At 52.2% G+C, this 17939-nt stretch overlaps 1 protein-coding gene and 1 long non-coding RNA gene across 4 annotated transcripts in view; one reads left to right on the top strand and one right to left on the bottom strand.

The window, feature by feature from the left end:
- Positions 1-358: 358 nt before the first annotated feature.
- On the bottom strand, positions 359-14608 carry LOC122234114. Of its 3 annotated transcripts, XR_006211856.1 has the most exons (5): positions 14350-14608; positions 13468-13566; positions 2977-3334; positions 1748-1942; positions 359-642 (listed from the first exon to the last, which is right to left on the bottom strand). It is a non-coding gene; the product is annotated as an uncharacterized LOC122234114 (long non-coding RNA). The 3 variants fall into 3 exon arrangements; XR_006211855.1 differs by lacking the exon at positions 359-642 and having other exon boundaries at positions 1471-1942; XR_006211857.1 differs by lacking the exons at positions 359-642; positions 13468-13566 and having other exon boundaries at positions 1471-1942.
- A 264-nt stretch (positions 14609-14872) lies between these two features.
- Positions 14873-17939, top strand: part of CHST8 (carbohydrate sulfotransferase 8) — a 127739-nt gene continuing 124672 nt past the window's right edge. Inside the window, exon 1 of the mRNA XM_042969703.1 lies at positions 14873-15202. The gene's annotated coding sequence lies outside the window, so the exon portion shown is untranslated. The remainder of the gene's footprint in view (positions 15203-17939) is intronic.

The raw sequence follows: 17939 nt of genomic DNA, 5'->3' as shown, positions 1-17939 counted from the left end.
TGGAAATAAAGAGACTACTGCAAACCCACATCACCCGAGATGGTATCAGCACTGTCTTTGCCTTTGTTTCCAGGCAAATTCCAGCACAGCAGTGCCTGTTTCGGGGAACAGTGAGGTGGGTGGGGGTGGTGAGTCCAGTGGTCCCCATGAAGACTCAATTATGTTGGCTGTGAAGAGATTAATTAGAATTGAATTTCCTATTGATGTAAAACTGCCTTTTGCACCTGCTGCTGGCATCCTCATTACTGGTTTTCTATTACAGGGGATTATAAGATGCAGTGAAAGAAAGTTTATGCTTCCTGAGCGATACTTTTAAAGCAGGTTTACTGTACTTTAACTGGTGGAGAAGAGGGTTACCTGGGAGAAATAGGATTGAACCCATTTTCTCCTTCTCCTTCTCCTTCCTTCTCCTTCTCCTTCTTCTCCTCCTTCTTTCTCCTTCTCCTTCTAGACAAAGGCACCTCCACCCGCTTCCGGAAATTTAAGGCACAGAGGTTTTAATGTCCGCTGCCCCGGTGATGAGCTGTGTGAGGGGAGGTCCGGGCTCCTCTTGCTCACTCTGTGCCTTGACACTTACCAGGACGATGAAGTGGGTGGAATCAGGGGTTCCCTGCATTCGGAGAAGTCACGGCGAGTGACTCCCTGGAAGAGAGCACCCAGAGATCTGAAGTGGGGAACTGGAGCCCCTGGGATTTCTGTAAGGGGCTGGAGGTGCGTGTGGAGGCAGCATCTGTGGTCTGGGGAGAGTTGGCAAACAAACGCCAGGTGAGCGAAAGCTGCCTCCTTTCCCTCGAACTACGTGCTCCTCCCTTCCAAAGTCAAGTTTGGGACGCACTGCTTGGGAGTGGGACCATCCCTGCCCAGATTAGGCTCAGGAAATGTGCATTAAATGGGAAACAGAGGTATCACCCTCAAGAGCCCTTTATCCTCTCCAACTGGGGTAATGACTAACCTCTTGGCCTCTTGTCCTAGCTGTTAAATGGGTAGAAACCAGGATGGAGGAGGCTCTGGGAAGCAAATAATTCTCAGCAATTTTGTGTAAATCTGAATTTCATTGAAATCACCGTAAACGACGCTACCTTCCAAACATGCCCTGCATTTGGGTCTGAAAGGATGAAGGCAGTACCTCACGTTCTTAACACCGGTGCACCTCACATCCCGGTTTTCTTGGGGCCCCCAGGAGTGGGAGTTGGGGGCCTCGATGGGAAGCAGGAGCGGCAGAGGGCCCGCCCACACCTGCACAGACCTGTGCTATCTTTCCCTGGTATTTGGGGGATGAACCCGTCTTGAGCCCCAGAGCCCGCAGATGTCCTTGCTTCTTCCGAGTAGCCATCATGGTGAATTCCCAGGGAGGGGAATTGGGGGTTGGCCATAGTCCTTGCCTCTCTGAAGCGTCACCAAACTGGCTCAGAATTAAGGCAAAAGGACTATCCGGCGCCTCCCCTGGCTGGGCCAGTCCCTCTCTGGTCTTCCTCTGGAAGCAGCAAGGCATCCTTCGCAAAAGCGGTTCACGGAGGAACCTCCTGCAGCTCTTCAGCCACCTGGCCCAAGCGGTGGGAGCGCTGGTATCCAAAAGGGTCAGGAAGCGACCTCAGAGATAAAGATACGACTCACTCAGAAACAGAGAGGAGCCAAGCTCTTGTGGTGGAGTTGCGGTGTCTTTTATATGACTGACGATACTATACTCTTCACCCTGTCAAAGCGAGACCTCTGTCATGCAGGCATTCGAGGAATATTGAGCACCTACCAAATGCGGGGGGAAGCCAGGAATACAGCAGCGAACGCGGCAGACACAGTCTCTGAAGTTCCCGAGCTTATATTCCGGTGGGTCAGTGGGGCCTTCTAATTAGACAACGCGGTGTCCTTACTCTGGAGCTAGAGCCCTAAGGGAAATCTGTCACAGCCACAACCATTGCCTCTGGGCTTGTGGAGGATGAAGAAGCTGTGGAATGAGAAAATGCTTTAAAGAAATATTTTTATTGTAAAATGAAGCAGACAGAAAAAAAGAAGCCAAATAAATGTATAGCCTAAGGAGTTATTATGGAGACCATCACCATATCGAGGAACAGAACGTCACTCATGTCCCCAGAAGTCCATCACGCGCCTATCAATCTCAACTGCCTTCCTCCCTGGAAAAGTGACCCCCCCCTCCCCCCGCTGACTCGTGCTCTGTTCTCTGGCTTTCTTTATAGTGCCTCACTTGAGTGTGCCTTCCTAGATGTATGAGGTAGTCTTGCCCATTTTAAGAGGTCAGATCTAAGGATGCCTGGGTGGCTCAGTCAGTTAAGTGCCCAACTTTGGCTCAGGTCATGATATCATGGTTTGTGAGTTCGAGTCTTGCATTGGGCTCTGTGCTGACGGCTCAGAGTCTGGAGCCTGCTTCTGTGTCTCCCTCTCTCCTTGCCCCTCCCTGGCTCACGCTCTGTCTCTCTCTCACACACAAATAAATAAACATTTAAAAAACTCAGAGCTACCTTTTGATATATTTTTTTTTAATGTATAGGTTTCCCCCTTCCCTTTCTTTCCTTTCCAATTTATCTGTTGACGAATCTGAGCCTTTGGCTCACGGTTTCCCTCAGTTGGGATTCTGCTGATTGATACCCTGGATGCCATTCAAGAGCGTTCCTCTGCATTTCCTGCAAATTGGCAGCTGAATCCAGAGGTTAGATCAGCCTCAGGTTCAGTCACTTTGGCAAGACCACAGGTAGTGATGTGTTCTTTCATCAGGAGGCACGCGATGTCTGCTCGCCTCTCTTTTTGTGGAGTTAACGGCCTGCCGGCCGTTGCTTCTCAATACCTAGATCTGTTCCTTCACCGGGGGTTTTGAAATGGTGATATTCTAATTTCATCGCTTCCTTTGATATGTCAACTTGAGTACTTCTATAAAGAGACGCTCCCACTAGTCTCCCCTGTGGCTACCCAGTGGTACAATTCACATAATAAAGGCAGGATAAATGTTTCTTTCCTTTTATTTACCTGTTTTTGAGAGAATACATTTGTTTCTTATCCTCTGAAGGCGGTGGTGTTTTAAGAAGTGTTATGAATTAAAGGTTTAAATATATCTGATGGGTTTGATCCATTATAATTATAATCTTCATTGAAGCTCAAATGGTCCCATATTTGGCCACTGGGAGCCTCTCGCAGACGGCTCACGTGTCCTTTTGACACAATCTTTTAGTCCCTGCTGTCGTGCTACCTGTTGTGGCAAGATGTGTCTGGCTCATCTCACGCATTCCTCACTCCAGACTTGAGACGCGATCAGACATGGAGAAGTCACACCTGGAGAAATCAGCCATTTCTCCAAGAAGTCATGGTGTCTATTAGCGGGGAATCTCTTTTTAAAAAAAAAAAAAAACAAACAAACATGAAACGTCAAGAGTATGAGAAGACAAGCCACAGACTGGGAGAAAACATTGTCAAAGACATATCTGATAGAGGGCTGCTATCCCAAATATCCAAAGAAATAAAAAGAAATGAGCTATCGAGCCACAAAAAGACATGAAGGGAACTTAAATGCATATTGCTAAGTGAAGGAAGCCAATTTGAAAAGGCTACATCCCTCTGATTCCAACGATATGGCATTCTGGAAAAGGCAAAATTATGGAGACTGTAAAAAAAGATCGGTGGTTGCCAGGGGTTAATGGGGAGAAAGGGAAGGAAGGGGGGATGGAGAGATAGAGCACAGGGGATATTTAGGGTAGTGAGACTATTCTGTGTGATACTATGAGGGTGGATATGTGTCCTTATACATTTATCAAGACCCATGGAACACACAACCCAAAGAGTGAACCCCAATATAAACAAGGGACTTGGGTTGACGTTAGTCAATATTTGGATGTTGATTGTTGTAAATATACCACACCAACGCTGGGTGTTGTTGGTAGGGGAGGCTGTGTGTGTGTGTGTGGAGGGGATTTAGGGGAAAATGTCCTTTCCACTCAATTTTGCAGTGAACCTAAAACAGCTCAAAAATTAAATTCTGTGAATTACTAAAAAAAGATAAAAAACCCCATGAATGTATACTGATTCTTAAATTCAAATTCAGAGTTATTGGGTGTTTATCTAACCTCTTCTTTTTTATACCTGAATTTCTTTCTCTTCCCTAAGACTCATTTCACTCTGTAGCATACGCACAACAGTCTCAGTGTAAAACATTATTACTTCCTCAGTCAACATCTTCACTGAAAACAGGTAACATTTTTCCCTGTGCTACCTCATTCTCTTATCCCTCCCATTCAACAGGGGAGGGGCAGAACGAGACAGGGAGAGAGAGAATCCCAAGCAGGCTCCACTGTCAGTGCAGAGCCCAATGCAGGGCTCGAACCCGTGAACCATGAGATCATGACCTGAGCCGAAATCAAGAGTCGGACGCTTAACTGACTGAGCCACCCCAGGCGGCCCATAATTTATTTATTTTTAAGTAGGTTTCATGTCCAGCATGGAGCCCAACATGGGACTCACAACTGTGAGATTAAGACCTGGTCAACTGACTGAATCACCCAGTCACCCCTGCTATATGCTTTCTTTTTTAAATCCTCATTTATTCTTACTTCTATAGATAATTGTCTTAAATCTTTATTTATTTTTGAGAGGGAGAGAAAGAGCGAGCAGGGGAAGGGCAGAGAGAGAGGGAGACACAGAATCTGAAGCAGGCTCCAGGCTCTGAACTGTCAGCACAGAGCCCGATGCAGGGCTCGAGCTCACGAACTGCAAGATCATGACCTGAGCCGAAGTTGGATGCTCAACCGACTGAGCCACTCAGGCGCCCCTAGATAATTTTTTAAAAGTGCTTATTATTGACAAAGAGAGAGAGAGAGAGAGAGCACATGCACGTGCATGAGCCGGGGAGGGGCAGAGAGAGTGAGAGACAGAGGATCTACAGCGGGCTCTGCACTGACAGCAAAGAGCCTGGCGTGGGGCTCGAACTCACAAACTGTGAGATCGCAACCTGAGCCAAGGTGGGAGGCCCAACCGACTGAGCCACACACAGGCGCCCTCTTCTATAGATAGTTTCAATTTAATGTTCACCTCCTTATGTTGATGTCACTCTTTGGCCCTCTGAGGCTCATTTCCTAGTAGATTCCTCAGGAAGTTCTCATGGGGACAATATTTCCTGAATTTTTGCATGTTGGTGTGAGTTTATACCCTTTGCACTTGACAGTCAGTTTCCCTAGATATAAGATCCTTGGTTCATATTTTATGTTCTTGAGTATCTTAAATATAGTATTCTACTTGTTTGTGGCATGTGTTGCCATCAAAAAGTTGATGGTAATCCAATCTGCTAAATCGTGCTATTTTCGCTTAGCTACTTGCAGGATTCTTTTTCTCTAAAGTCTCATATTAAACTAAAATTATAGCTCAGTTTTGGTCACTCTGGGTCAATATTTTCAGGAATGTGGTGTGACCCTTCAATATGTAATTTCAACCCTTTCTTATTCCTGCAAGATTTTCTGGGACTATGGCATTTGTTATTGGTTCTATTCCCTGCTTGCTTGCTTTTCTTTTTTTCTTTTTCTCTTTTTTTGTTTGGTCTTCAGGGACTCCTATTCTCTGTGTGTTGGGTGGTCTTTACCTAGCTTTAAGATTTGTCACTTTTTCTTAAATCCTTGTTCATTTCTTTTTGATTTCTCAACAGTTCCATTCCCCCCCCGTATCCTCTACTCCTGTCGTGTGTGTCCATCCTTGTATTCTTTCTAATTTAATTTCTCAAAATTACTTCTTTTAGACCCAGTCCTTTCCTTAGTTTGTCATTTCACTTCTGAGCTTTCTGTTTCTGACTTATGTTGTTTGTTCATATATCAGTTCCTTAATTTATTCTAGCTCTTTTTGCAATAGTAGGTTATAGCTTTTTATTTGCTTGGTAGGCATGCCTTTCTGGTGTGCTTTTCACTGTCTGTAGAGATGGCATTCTACTGCTCATTCTCTTTTTTCTTAAAACAACTTTGTGCGGGATATGACCTTGATCCCTTTCTCTTGCCCGTTTTTGCAAAGGTGAAATTAATTTTTCTGCGCTTTTAAAAGGAGGTTTTGTTCGAGATAGCTTTTCTAACTTCCAACTTTCTAACTTCACAAAGCTCCCTGTTTCGTTTCATGCAGTTGAAAGGCAGGTCTCCACTTTCATCTGGCTCTTCTGTTTGCTTCCTCTCTGTTCTTGCTCTGTTCAGTTTTGATCCTTCCTTCAGCAGGGTCTCCCCAGTGTGGGGCCCTGTCCTGGAAGGAGGACCTGGCTGGTCGGCTTCAGGACTTCCCAGGGGCTGGGCTGCTCCGTCCCCTTTAAGTGTTCTTACCTGATGACCCTTCGCACTTGCACGCTCTCAGAACGGGCAAAATGCCTCCTGGTTTCAGCTGCTGTTCTAAAACCGGAGCTCTGGGCTTTCCAGTGAGCACCTATTGGCTATTTTGGGGCGCTTCTGTTCTCAGGCCTGACAAGCACCCGTTTCTTCCTTTCGCCACTATCCTGATGTTTTGGGGGATACATTGCCCACGAGTTTCATTGTGAATGTTTCCCACAGGTGTTTGGTCTTCCTACCAAGTCGGGCTGTTTTTATTAGGGGATTCAAGGGTATTCAAAATTATAATCCCCAGCACTGCCACCATTTCCTCAGAAATACCCCAGGGAGAACTTCTAACGTCATCACTTTAATACCACCAAGGCGTGCTTTATCACAACCAGACCAGAGGAGAAGAACTATGTAAACAGTAATTTATGTAGAACGTCTTGTGCTGATGATGACATTGTAGCAGGCCCTGTCGATCCCCTCAGCACATCCGAATTCAACCCAGGGGACAGTTCCAAACTCCAGCTTCTACACCTCTCCTCATCTCTCTCTAGAGCTTTCCCTGGTACCACCAAAGCACATTGGCTTGCTTTATGCTTCCTGAGATCACTCTCAGATAAAGTACCTGAGCCTGGATGCTTGTCTTGGGTCTGCTTTGGGGGGAATACAACCCAAGACAGACACTAAACTGTGTTCCAGGAGCCTTGCCTGTCTCAAACATCTCTTGTGTGGTATAACCTGCTTATGATTTTCAAAAATGGAGTGATGTTGGCTTAATATTTTCAAGAGTCTTTGGTGAGAGATATTTTTATTCTACACAAGTGAAATGCTTGCCTCTCCTGTCTACACACCCCTTTATTCCCTCAAAGGGCCCTGGTTGATTAGCTGTTTCCCCTAGACATTGTCTTTCCTAAATGCTAAGTCTGTTTTCTTGAATTCGGCAACCCTATTCTCTAATCGTAGAGTCTACCCTTTTTCTGGGCATGAAAACGAGAGTCCTTTATCTTTAGACATAGAGTATTCTTTGTGTTTAACCAAATGTATGTTGAATTATCTCTGGTTCTTTGTGGCCGGAAGTCTTATGAATGAGGTCAGGCCAGGTGAGATAGGTCAGGTCAAATGCCACCTCTTCCATGAAGACCTCACTGATGCCCCAGGGAAGACCACTCAACCACGTCTCTCATGCCTCCACCATAATCTGCCTTGCATTCTAGTCTGTCTGTCTGCCCATCTGTCTGCCTTACTCCTTGACTGTGAGCGGCCCTCCCCTGTCCTGGCCCTAGCAGGCCCTCAACAAAGGCTTTGCTGGGCAGTCTAAGCCTAAAGGCAGGTGGTCCAGACACCTGTACAAGAGGCTGGGGCTTCACCCTCGAGCCTGCCTCCACCTGGTGCACCATGTCAAGCACGCCCCTAACCAGGGCTGAGCCGGGCCCCTGCCCTGCTCCCCTGATCTGGGGACAAGGCACCAAGTCTGGAACAGGCACAAAGGGTGGACTCATTTGAGCCCAAGCCATCACCGCTATGAGCAAGCAGACAGGAAGCTCTGTCTGAGGACAGGATGGGGAACAGAGTGTGACAGGCTCCGTGCTGGGACCTGCGGGGCTGCCTTCATGCCACAGGGCCCTTCGTGTGGTGTCAAAAGAGGAGATTGTTGGTTTTTTTTTAACCTAACTTTAAACACTATTGACAGCAAGATGTCTCCAGCACGAAAGCCAACAGGGAGGCAATGGCTCTGTGTTTCCATAGCTACCGACAGGACGCCACTGGGCACTGCTCTGAACTCCAGAGCATCTTGGGCTCTGCCTGCAGGATGAAGTTTCCTGGGCTCTGGGAGAACTCAGCAATGAGGTGGCAGTTGCTTATCTCAGTTGCTGCTGCTGCTGCCGCCTTCTATTTTCAGTGACGGGGTTTCATTTCTCCAGGTGTCCAAGGATGTCCACTCAGAACACTCCTGCACCCAGGAATCCTGGGAAGCCGGAGATGTCCCTTGCCCCACAAATCTTCTGCAGGGCGTGGCATCTGCTTCCAAAGCCTGGTGGCCTTGGTGCCTTCTTGGCCCTGAGGGGTGGTTTGGCAAGGCTGGGAGGGCAGTTTCCTGGGTGGCTGGCTGGCTTTCAGTGACAGGTTGGGCACCGGAATGGAGAAGCGGATGATACGTTTTAGCATCATCTGCTTCCAGTCTGGAAAACCCTTTGGAAGGACTACAGAACCAAACCCTCTCGGGCTTTTCCGGTTTCTCCTTGAGACGGGACCTGCAGGTGCTTCTTTCCAAGGATACTTGGATATTTCCTGTGGAGGCATCTTCACACAGAGGAGTGGGCTGCATGGGGACAGGCATTCCCGATCTTCTGCCCTCGTGTGTCCCACAGAGAGACATGCCGCCTGATTGACGGGCTCCTTCTGGTCTCGTTTCCTTGGATGCGTCATGCACCAGGCTTTTGTTTTGAGTCCCGGTAGAAAGATTCATGCCGCCAGGCGTTGTGTGGGCTCCCGGCACAGTGTGAAAATACCACTTGCTCAGGATCGCCTGGAGAAGCAGGGAGGTACCTGTCGCTGTTTTCCATCTCTGCTCAGGCCGCCCATGTGCACTGTGTGGCTCGACCTGCCTGTGCTAAAGGGGTCTGAGAAACCCTTGAGCAGAACTGACTGCTTTGGGGAGATTTTTGTCTCTCCCGGTTCAAGCAACAATCGCTACTGATCTTAGTGACCCCTTTGCTTTTCCAGCTCTGAGGACAAAGACCTGTGGCTCCTCCAGAATGAGGTCCCCCGCCTGGCTGTGAAATTGCCACGTGTGTGACCTCTGTCTTTGTGTCACATTTCTGAGCTCATCTGATTATAAACCTCCCAAGTCAGGGAAGTCTCAAGGTACATATCCTTACCCGATGGCATGCTCCCAGTGGCATTTGATAAAGGTTTTTGGAATGTTCCTATGGCAATAGTTTGTTCTGTTCAAAACAATCCTTTCTTTCTTTTTAAAATCTTCAAGCCCAATTCTTAATAGTAAGCATTAGATGTAGAATAGCATTCAAGTTCGCATCTAAAAAAAATGCTTTTAGCTAGCTCAGGAACTCAGAAGACACTTAAGCCCCACTTCCCTACCACATGATAGAAAGATGTGAGTGGATTTATAACCCTTGATAAGAGCACAAGGAGTTTTGAAACTGCGCTCTAGGTTGATGATGCTGGAGAGGCGATCCTGTCCTGAGAGGCCCCACTGCCCCTCTCAGACCCCACGGAGCACTTGGTGATGTCGAAAACCCTGTGCAACCGCCGTGCTCTGGGGAGCAACCAGCAAGCTAAGATGTGCCCACCTGGGCGAGGCCAGAGGGAGACCTAGAGAATCAGCAAGCTCTCCCAATTAGGCAGCATTTAAAAAGAAGGGCCATGGGGCACCTGGGTGGCTCAGTCAGTTAAGCGTCCGACTCTTGATCTCGGCTCAGGTCACAATCTCACGGTTTGTGACATCAAGCCCTACATCAGTCTCTGTGCACTGACCTCGTGGAGCCTGCTTGGGATTCTCTCTCCCCCTCTATCTCTCTGCCTGTTCCCTGCTTGCTCTCTCTCTCTCTCTCTCTCTCTCAAAATAAATAAATAAACTTAAAAAAAAAGAAGTGCCATGAATTGATTTCATACAGTAATCTCCTTATTTTAATAGTCACCTCAGTTAATAATGAACAACACAACACATAGCCAGAAAAGGAGGGTCAGCGATGTCAAGGTGATGGAATAGAGAATTATGCATAATGAGCTTGTTTGTATCTGGATGTAGATAGATGCACGGCACCACCACAGTGGCAACAGCAGTCAAAGCCGTTTACCATCTCGGTAGAGGAGACCGCCCCCCTGCAAGCCTAATTCCCACTGTCTTTGACTGACAGTGAAAAAGTCAACTTCAGCCCCATCCTGCATGACATGACTGCTGAGTTAGTTTGGTTCCAATGAAATACCACTAACTGAATTGTGCCGTATAAATAGTCTGGAATTTTAAATTCTTTACCCCAAAGCAAAAAAGAAAAATCTCTGTACCGCTTATGCTCAGGGTCTCTTGGACCCCCTCCTGCAGGGAACCCCCCCCTTTGTGTCCTCTCCCCATGATGGACAGGCCACCGGAGGAGGACTGGGCTCAAGGATCTGCGGGAACTGAAGGAAGGGGCAGCAGACCGCCCCAGTGGTGTTTTGTTTGTGTTTTGTTTTGTTTTGTTTTAATTAAGAAGCACTAAAATGAACTTGAGCTTGGCAAGACCTCAAGACCTCAGGCTGGCTCTGAGCCCAGTTCGCACGGATGGGCTGGACTTGGACTTGGGCCTGGCTCCCTCCTGGGCTGTGGGGTCAACAGGGGCGTGTCTGTAGACCCTCTCATCTTCGAGACCAGGGGAGGAGGGCTCCCTTCCTGGAGACCCCAGGGGTCCCCTAGCCCTCTGGCCTGGTTGCTGCCGACCTCCCTCCGGATGCTCAGCTCCCCACTTGGCTCTGTGAGACACCCTCCCTGCCCCACCCCCACCCCCACCCAAAGGACCTTTCAAGAAGTCCTTTTTTGTTCAAGGCAGCCATAGTTTTTATTACACGCTACCCAGAAAAGCCTATCTGCTCACCAATTCTCATTCGTGTTAAGGGTGGACACTCGCATCACTGTAGCCTGTGGCAGAAACCTACTCTTAATTTTATTTATTTATTTGTGGGAGACAGAGAGACAGAGTGCAGGTGTCTGGGATGTGGCATTGCCTGGAACCCCCAGCAGCATTGCTAATGTAAAGGACGTTCACACCGGCATCCTGGCATCAGGAAATCTCAGGCTACTCAACAAAGAAGGAAACAAAGGGACCCGTTCCTTCCAACTTCTCCAAAGCCCAAGGGGTGACAAGAAAGGTGAATCGGGTCATAGGGAGAGGAGGAAAAGGGGCAGGGAGGGGACATTCATCTAACATGGTCTCACATGGCCAAGGGAACCTCTCTGGGCCTTCCTTCAGGTGAAGGATTTTTAGGAATTGTGGCATCACAATGCAAGCCTGGAGGGGTCTCAAGAGCCTGGGCTATACTCCCCTTACTGCTCAAATGGGAAGGAAAGGCTTGGCCACCGTCCCACACCAAGGCCACAGCAGAGGCAGTTGGGGAAGGCAGCTGTGTCCCCAGGGAAGGGACTCCCATCTGAATGGTGCCATGGTCAGCATGTCACAGTGCAGCGAATTAACTTTGGGAAGCCCCGTGGTCACAACACTTCAGAGGCCAGTACAGGACAAGATGTTTGACACCCACGTCTTGAGGGGGCTGACCTGAGTGACCCAGAGCAGGCCAGCCTTGCGATTCTGCTTTCCAAAATGTTCTCACACCCGTCACCTTATCTGTGGGTCCCTGCCGCCCTGAGCAGGGTGGAGTCTATTTTTGCAAATAAGGAAACAGGCTGGGAAGGGCTAGGAGACACGCACAAGACCACCCAGCCCGTGCCTTGGAAAGCTGAAACACCCCCCACCTCCGACCCCCCGTCCATGCCTTTATTCTGTTCTTTCTCCCATGGGAGGCAAGGAGATAAGGTGTTCTGGGATCTGCTGCTCCAGACGGCTCCCACCCCTTCCCTGGAACCCTGCTCTAATTCTCACAGAATGGAAGGTATAGGACTCAGGACTCAGCCTTGCCACCAGATTCATAAGCCCTTCATCAAACACAAGGTGCTGCCCCACTCTCCTGCCTGCAGCTCCCCCGCCTCCCCCACAAAGGTAGGCGAGAATCTTCCCTCAAGGGAATGGTCCGGGGATCTGGAGCCCAGGGAGGGGATGGTTCGCCTGCCACCCTCAGCCGAACCTGGTCGGGCCCCCTCCTCCTGCCTCTCTGACAACAAACAGAGTGGCTTCTGAACCTCTCCGTGACCTCCTCTGGGGCCTGGGGTGTGGACTTGTGGGGGGATCTCATGTAAATGTCTTTTCACCTTAGTTGGGATGAAGGGAGAAGTTTGCCACTAATCTTGCAGCGGAGACACACGTGTCAGAAACTGCAAGCAAGCACACAGGGCTTCACGCCGGAAATTTACAGCGTTTCTCCGCCTCCCTCGCTGCAGAGGCCAAACCTGACTTTCAAAAAAGGGACACGCAGCCCTTGGCAGACCCCGAGGAGGAAAACACAGGGCATGTTGGTGCCAGGGGCCTCGGGCCCACTTTGGGGACTTCCCCGAGGGCCTCTCAAAATAAGAAGCAAGTCTGAGTGACGAATTGAAAATGTAGCGTATGTCAAAGGAACGCAGCCCTGTTGATTCCTAGCAATGTCTGCCTGAATATTAGATGCAAATAAGTGCTAATAAGTACAGTTGGAAGCGCTAATGGAAAAACCGTCCTTCCCAGGAGGATCACTGCACACAGATGTAGGGGGAGCTGAGAGGGCCTGGCGGGCCCCACTTGCTGCTAGCTTGGTCCTGGTAAAGCCTGTGTAGACATGTCCCGTGCAAGTGGAGCTTGTGTGGACTCATCCAGGGGAGGCGCTTGTGGTTCAGAGCCTCCTCCTGGCTATAAGGCTGGGCTCAGGGGATGGGAACCCCTCTCCCCATTCCCTCCCCGCTGCCTCGTGACTGTGTGTGTGTATTCGCCTGCAGGAGCATGCATGGTACTGAAGACGTTCCCTGGACCACCAGGCTTCTTTGGCAGGTGCCCAGCCAACTAGTGGCTGGGACCCTGGGTGGTGAGAAGGGACAGGGACTGGAGGTGTGGAGACAAGGGGGCCCAGGGGCAGGTACAGGGCCAGTGTTCTCTGGGCTCATTAGGCAAGTAGCTTTCTGCTCACTTCACCCCCACCCTCGCCTTTGTTCACCATCTTCTTTCCTCCCAATCTGCTCTGATAGCTTTTGGATAAGGATGCCAGTGCCCTGTCTTTCCTGACACTTGAGTCCTTGTCCCTGATATTCTGTTCATCCAATCTATACCTGACTGAGGAGGAGTAGGGCACTTTCAGCCACACACATACCCCACCCCTTCTATATGCAAACACAACACACATCCAGTGGTGCACGGCTAGGCCTAGCACCCCGGGTGTGGAACAGTCTCTGAGCTCAGGATCTTGGAGAGGGCATCCCACCGAACCCCTTCCACTTTGGAATCAGTAGCCCCACCCTGGCTCCAGCACCCTCCAGAGGTGTAGACTCCAGCAACCTGGTGGCATCCTTGTATCTTGGTTCCCTCAACCATGAAACGGAAGTAATAGTGCTTACTTTGTTGTTGCAAGAATTAAGGAAGATCGTCATAGCGTTGGTCCGCTGAAGTTTGTCTTCTCACCTTTCCTGTTCTCTCTTTGAATGTGCTGAACTCACCTGGGGCATTAAGGAGGGCTCAGGGCTGCCCTGGGCAGCCTGAGTGCCACCCAAGCCTTCCAGAGCCCTACTGCTGGGGGCTCCCTGGCCTTGCTCAGGAGTGGCTCTGCTCCCTGCCAGGTCTGCCCCCAGCTGTCCCCTCCCTGGTCAGTCAAAGGCCATGAGCCCACCCCGCTCCCCAATTCCATCCTACGCTCTGAGTCAGCAGGGTGGAGCCATGAGGCCAACCAAACAGCAGATACAATGAGAGGAGGGTGAACATCCTGTATTTTACTAAAGCTTTCTCTGCAGCTTCTTCAAAATACTGGGGTTCCCCTAAAGATTAAGGGGTGACTGATTTTACAGTTTCATCAAGTTCCTGTGAGAAGCCAGCCTGCCTTCCTTCCCAGAACCTGCTTGCCCCCTGCAGGTGGGGGCTGCCTCTTCTCAGGAAAAAAACAGGACTGGAGTCAGAACCCCTGCTCTCCCCTTCACATCCCTGCTCTGTCCTGGTGCTCTGTGTGGCTGTGGATCCGTCGCTTCCCCACTGTGTTGTTGATGGCATGTACAGGGAGCAGTCGGCTGACCCACCTCGTTCACGTTGACCTCGTTCACGACTCCCCTCCCCCACCAGATCTCAGGACGTGACCCAACCAGGACTTCAAGAGGTAGCCCTCGAGGGAGAGCCTGGGTCAGCAGAATCCAGAGCCCAGGAATTCAGGGAACGGTGAAGACACTCGGGACCGCCCAGGACCTTGACCAAATTCCACTGAGGCTGAGGCCCAGGGATCCCCCAGAATGTACCTAGGGATCGGTCCTCTGCGTTTCACCAGCCCCACGCCCCCGCAGCGTCGGGTCCTGAGCGTGCGCCCCTGCCCAGAGGCGGTCACGGCCCGCTCCGGTGACGCCTTGTCATTTTCCCAGGTCGGCGCCGGCGTGCGACCCACCGAGGCAGCGGCGGCACTCTGGCCGCGCTCTGGAGCCAAGTGGCAGCCTCGAGTCCGGCTCTCAGGGAACCCGGGAGACGGGCGAGGCCCCCAACACGACCGCCCCCACCCCCGCGGCCGTTGGACCGCGCCCAGCAGCGGCTCCTTCGAAGCGCGCGGCCCGTGGGGCCGCGGGAGCCGCAGAGCGCGCGTGGGCGCGGCGCCCGCGAGCTCCCGGGAGGGACCCGCAGATCGCAGGAGTGATCCCCTCTCCGCCCGGCCCCCGCCGCCACCGCCACGGCGGGGCGGGGCCCAGGCCGGGGGCGGGGCGCCGGGCGGGCGCGGCGTTATTTCCAGCCTTTTGCCGGAGGCTCCGCTCGCACTTCGCTGGGAGCCTTCCCGGCGCGCTAGCCGGATCTGGCGGTGCTGTGGGGAGAAAGGAGAGGGCGGCGGCTGGAGGTGGGAGGCGGGGGACGGACCCGACCCCGGGCCGAGGAAGAACACGCCACCGCGCCCTCTCCCCCTCCCTCTCCTGCGCGCTCCGGCCGCCGGCCCGCGCCGCTCGCCTCACCCACCGCACCGGGCTCCGCCTGGAGCGGGAGGAGGCCCCGGGCCCGAGCTGGGGCGGAGGTCCTCCCTGCCGCCCGGGCGTCCGGGAGCGGAGGATTCGCCGTGGAGTACCGATCCCGGGCTGGCGGCGCCCGCGGCCCCGCGAGCGCCGGCTGCGCCAGGTAAGTGCGCTGCGCACCCCCTGCCCCAGCCCCGTCCCCGCCCTGTGCAGGCTCCCGGCTGGGAAGGGCGCCCCGAAGGGTCCCTGGAGGACCCGGGACTGCACTGCGTCCCGGCGCCGAGAACCTACAGGGTTAGGTGTCCAAATCCGCGGGCGGAGACAGGGCGCGCGGGGTTCCGGTCCGGCCGCGCTTTGGGGACCGGCTCCAGTAGCGGGAACTTTAATTAGACTTTTGCTCCGTGGCTTTCACTTGCCGCCGCGCGTCTGTGAACTGCCGCCCCTCGGGCTCCCTCGGTCCCTGCGGATGCTCTGCTGATGTTCCCAGCCCTGGGTGCCGGGCGTGTGGAGGCAGCGTCGGCAGCGGAGAGGGCCGGGCTGGAGCGCCAGGGGCGCCCAGGGCTTTCCCGCGCGTTCGGGTCTGGGACTCGGGGGCGGGTTGCCGCGGGCAGGGGCGGGGGAGGAGTTAGGAGCTGCCTGGGCTTCCTACGGAGTGGCGGAAGGTGCCCCCGCGCTCCGTAGCGCGCGTCCCCACCCCGCGACTCTCCTGGGCACCGGCCTGTTTTGTACTCGAGGCGAGTGTGTGTGCGTCAGTGATCGTGTGAAGGTGTGTGCGTGCGAGTGTCGGGGAGGGAGGGAGTCCGAGCCTCAGGCGGCTCTGGTGGGCGGGGGAAGGATCTGCTTGGCCGCCGGACCCAGCCGAGCCCGGCAGCGGCTGCAACTCCCAATTACTAGCTTCCAGGTTTGCACGCCAGCTCTGACCTCGCGGGAGGCCGGCCCCACCAGGCGAAGGTGCGTTGGCGGGTTTTGGTAGTGCCAGTGTTGACGCTCGGGTCGGAGGGGACCCCTGGCCTCTCCCAGGCGCAGGACTCCCCGCCGCCCTAACTTTCGCCATACATCTGGGCCCCAGGCCCCGCGACCCCGACCCGGGGCTAGCGCGGCAGCCTCACAACGCCCTCGGCTGTGAACCCTGGCTCCCGGGTTGCTCTCACTGAGAAGTAGGGGCCGATCCTGGAGCTCAGAGTCTTAAGCAGTTTAGGGTATGGGGGGGGGGGGGGACACCGGGTCCTTGAAGCGCCTCCCAGTTGGACCCTGTGCAGTGATTGGCTATGCTGGGGAGACTGGGCGGCAGAGCGGTCATGGGCTGGCCCTGTAGCAGAGCTGGAGCGGGAGGCCCTTTGAGGGAAGGGACGGTAGCCCCCGCGGAGTGCGTGGTGGGAGAGGCGGTGGCAGAGGGATAAGGGGCAGACTAGTCCCTTCCCCATTTCTGGGATGCTTACAAGCTGCACTACTAAACCCACTTTCTTTGGGTAACCTCTCACATCCGAGTTCACCTCGACCCTTGCCTATGGGTGGGCAACTTCTCTGAAGTCCTGCCCTAGAGCAGCGTAGCCTCTCCAACGGAGTGCGAGAACCCTTTTTAAGATTTCCCAACTCTCATGGCCTCTCTTGCCCACCCTCTGTCCCTGTCCCACAGGCAAGGCAGACAGGCTGCAGGAAGAGGTGACATTCTGCTCCCTGTGGGAGACCCTTTTTTAAATCCAGATAGTCCATCACAGAGGGCAGGACAGGGGCTGAGGAGCCCCCTTGGGGGGGAGTTGGAAACACTCCCAGTTTTCAGGGCCTTCATCAGACCTACCTCGGTGAGATGACCCACAGAAGGGATAAAATGCAGACCCTGAACGAGATTGAGTCTCTTAGGGAGATCAATAATTTAAAAGAGTTTGAACACAGGAAAAACCTCAAAATCAGGCCCCATCCCAGAGCCTAGCCCATTCACCCTGAGACACATCGATGGCACGGCTTATTTATTTATTTATTTATTTATTTATTTACTTGGAATCAGACTCCACAGAGTGAATTATGTTCCCCTGGTATTGATTTTTAAAAAGACCCCAAATTAAAAAGTCAAGGCTTTCTTAAAACAAGGTCAAGGATTAATTATTTATAGAGAGACATCAATCAGCTGATGTGGGGGCTCATTTATAAAATGCCTGAGCGGGCAAAAAGGAGCATGGGCTGATTTTCTCTGGCTCCGGCTGGGAGAGGAGCAGGCTTTTCTGAGCTCCTGGCCTTGGCAAAGCTTTCCTGGATTGTGACCGGAGGAGGATCCTTTGTAACTCAGCCTGCTGTTTGGGAAGCCTTTTTAATCGTGTAGCCAGAATACCACTTGGGAAATTTCATGCATATTTGCTGTGTTTCCATAATGAACATTTACTGATTACAGAGTATCAAGGGAATTTCATTTTTTAAACATTTATTCAAATGTCTGTTTATGTAAGCTAATAAGTCTGGGAAAGTTGGGCAGCTACTTTTTTGCCGGATGGTTGTTGGGAAAGTATGCCTCGTGGGCTCACTGCAGAATTTGCGCTGGATTCATTGAGAAGGTGGGAAGTCAGAGTCTCCTGGTTGGAAACGCCCTGCAGACTGCCTCACTGCTCTTCACTGAGAGTTTGTGCCAGCGGCGACCTGATAGGCTTTTTGTGGTTTTGCTGATCGAAGAGATGGGCGCTTAAAGCTTTTATAGTGATTTTGCTGATGCATTTTGGTTGGAGGCACCTGTGGTGGGCGCCAGAGTCTTATGGGGGCCGGTGGGGGGAGGTGTGATGTCCCCTCTCCTGCTGCCTGGCCTCAAGTGTGACACATCTGCCTTAGCTGTACTTGCAGTGCCTCCCATGTGTGGTAGCTACATTGGAGAGCCGTGGCACAGGGAGGGAGCCTATAGGCAGGAATGTGGACCC

This window comes from Panthera tigris, chromosome E2, assembly GCF_018350195.1.
Source record: "Panthera tigris isolate Pti1 chromosome E2, P.tigris_Pti1_mat1.1, whole genome shotgun sequence".
Taxonomy (NCBI): Eukaryota; Metazoa; Chordata; class Mammalia; order Carnivora; family Felidae; genus Panthera; species Panthera tigris.
This window is presented reverse-complemented; position numbering and strand designations above follow the sequence as displayed.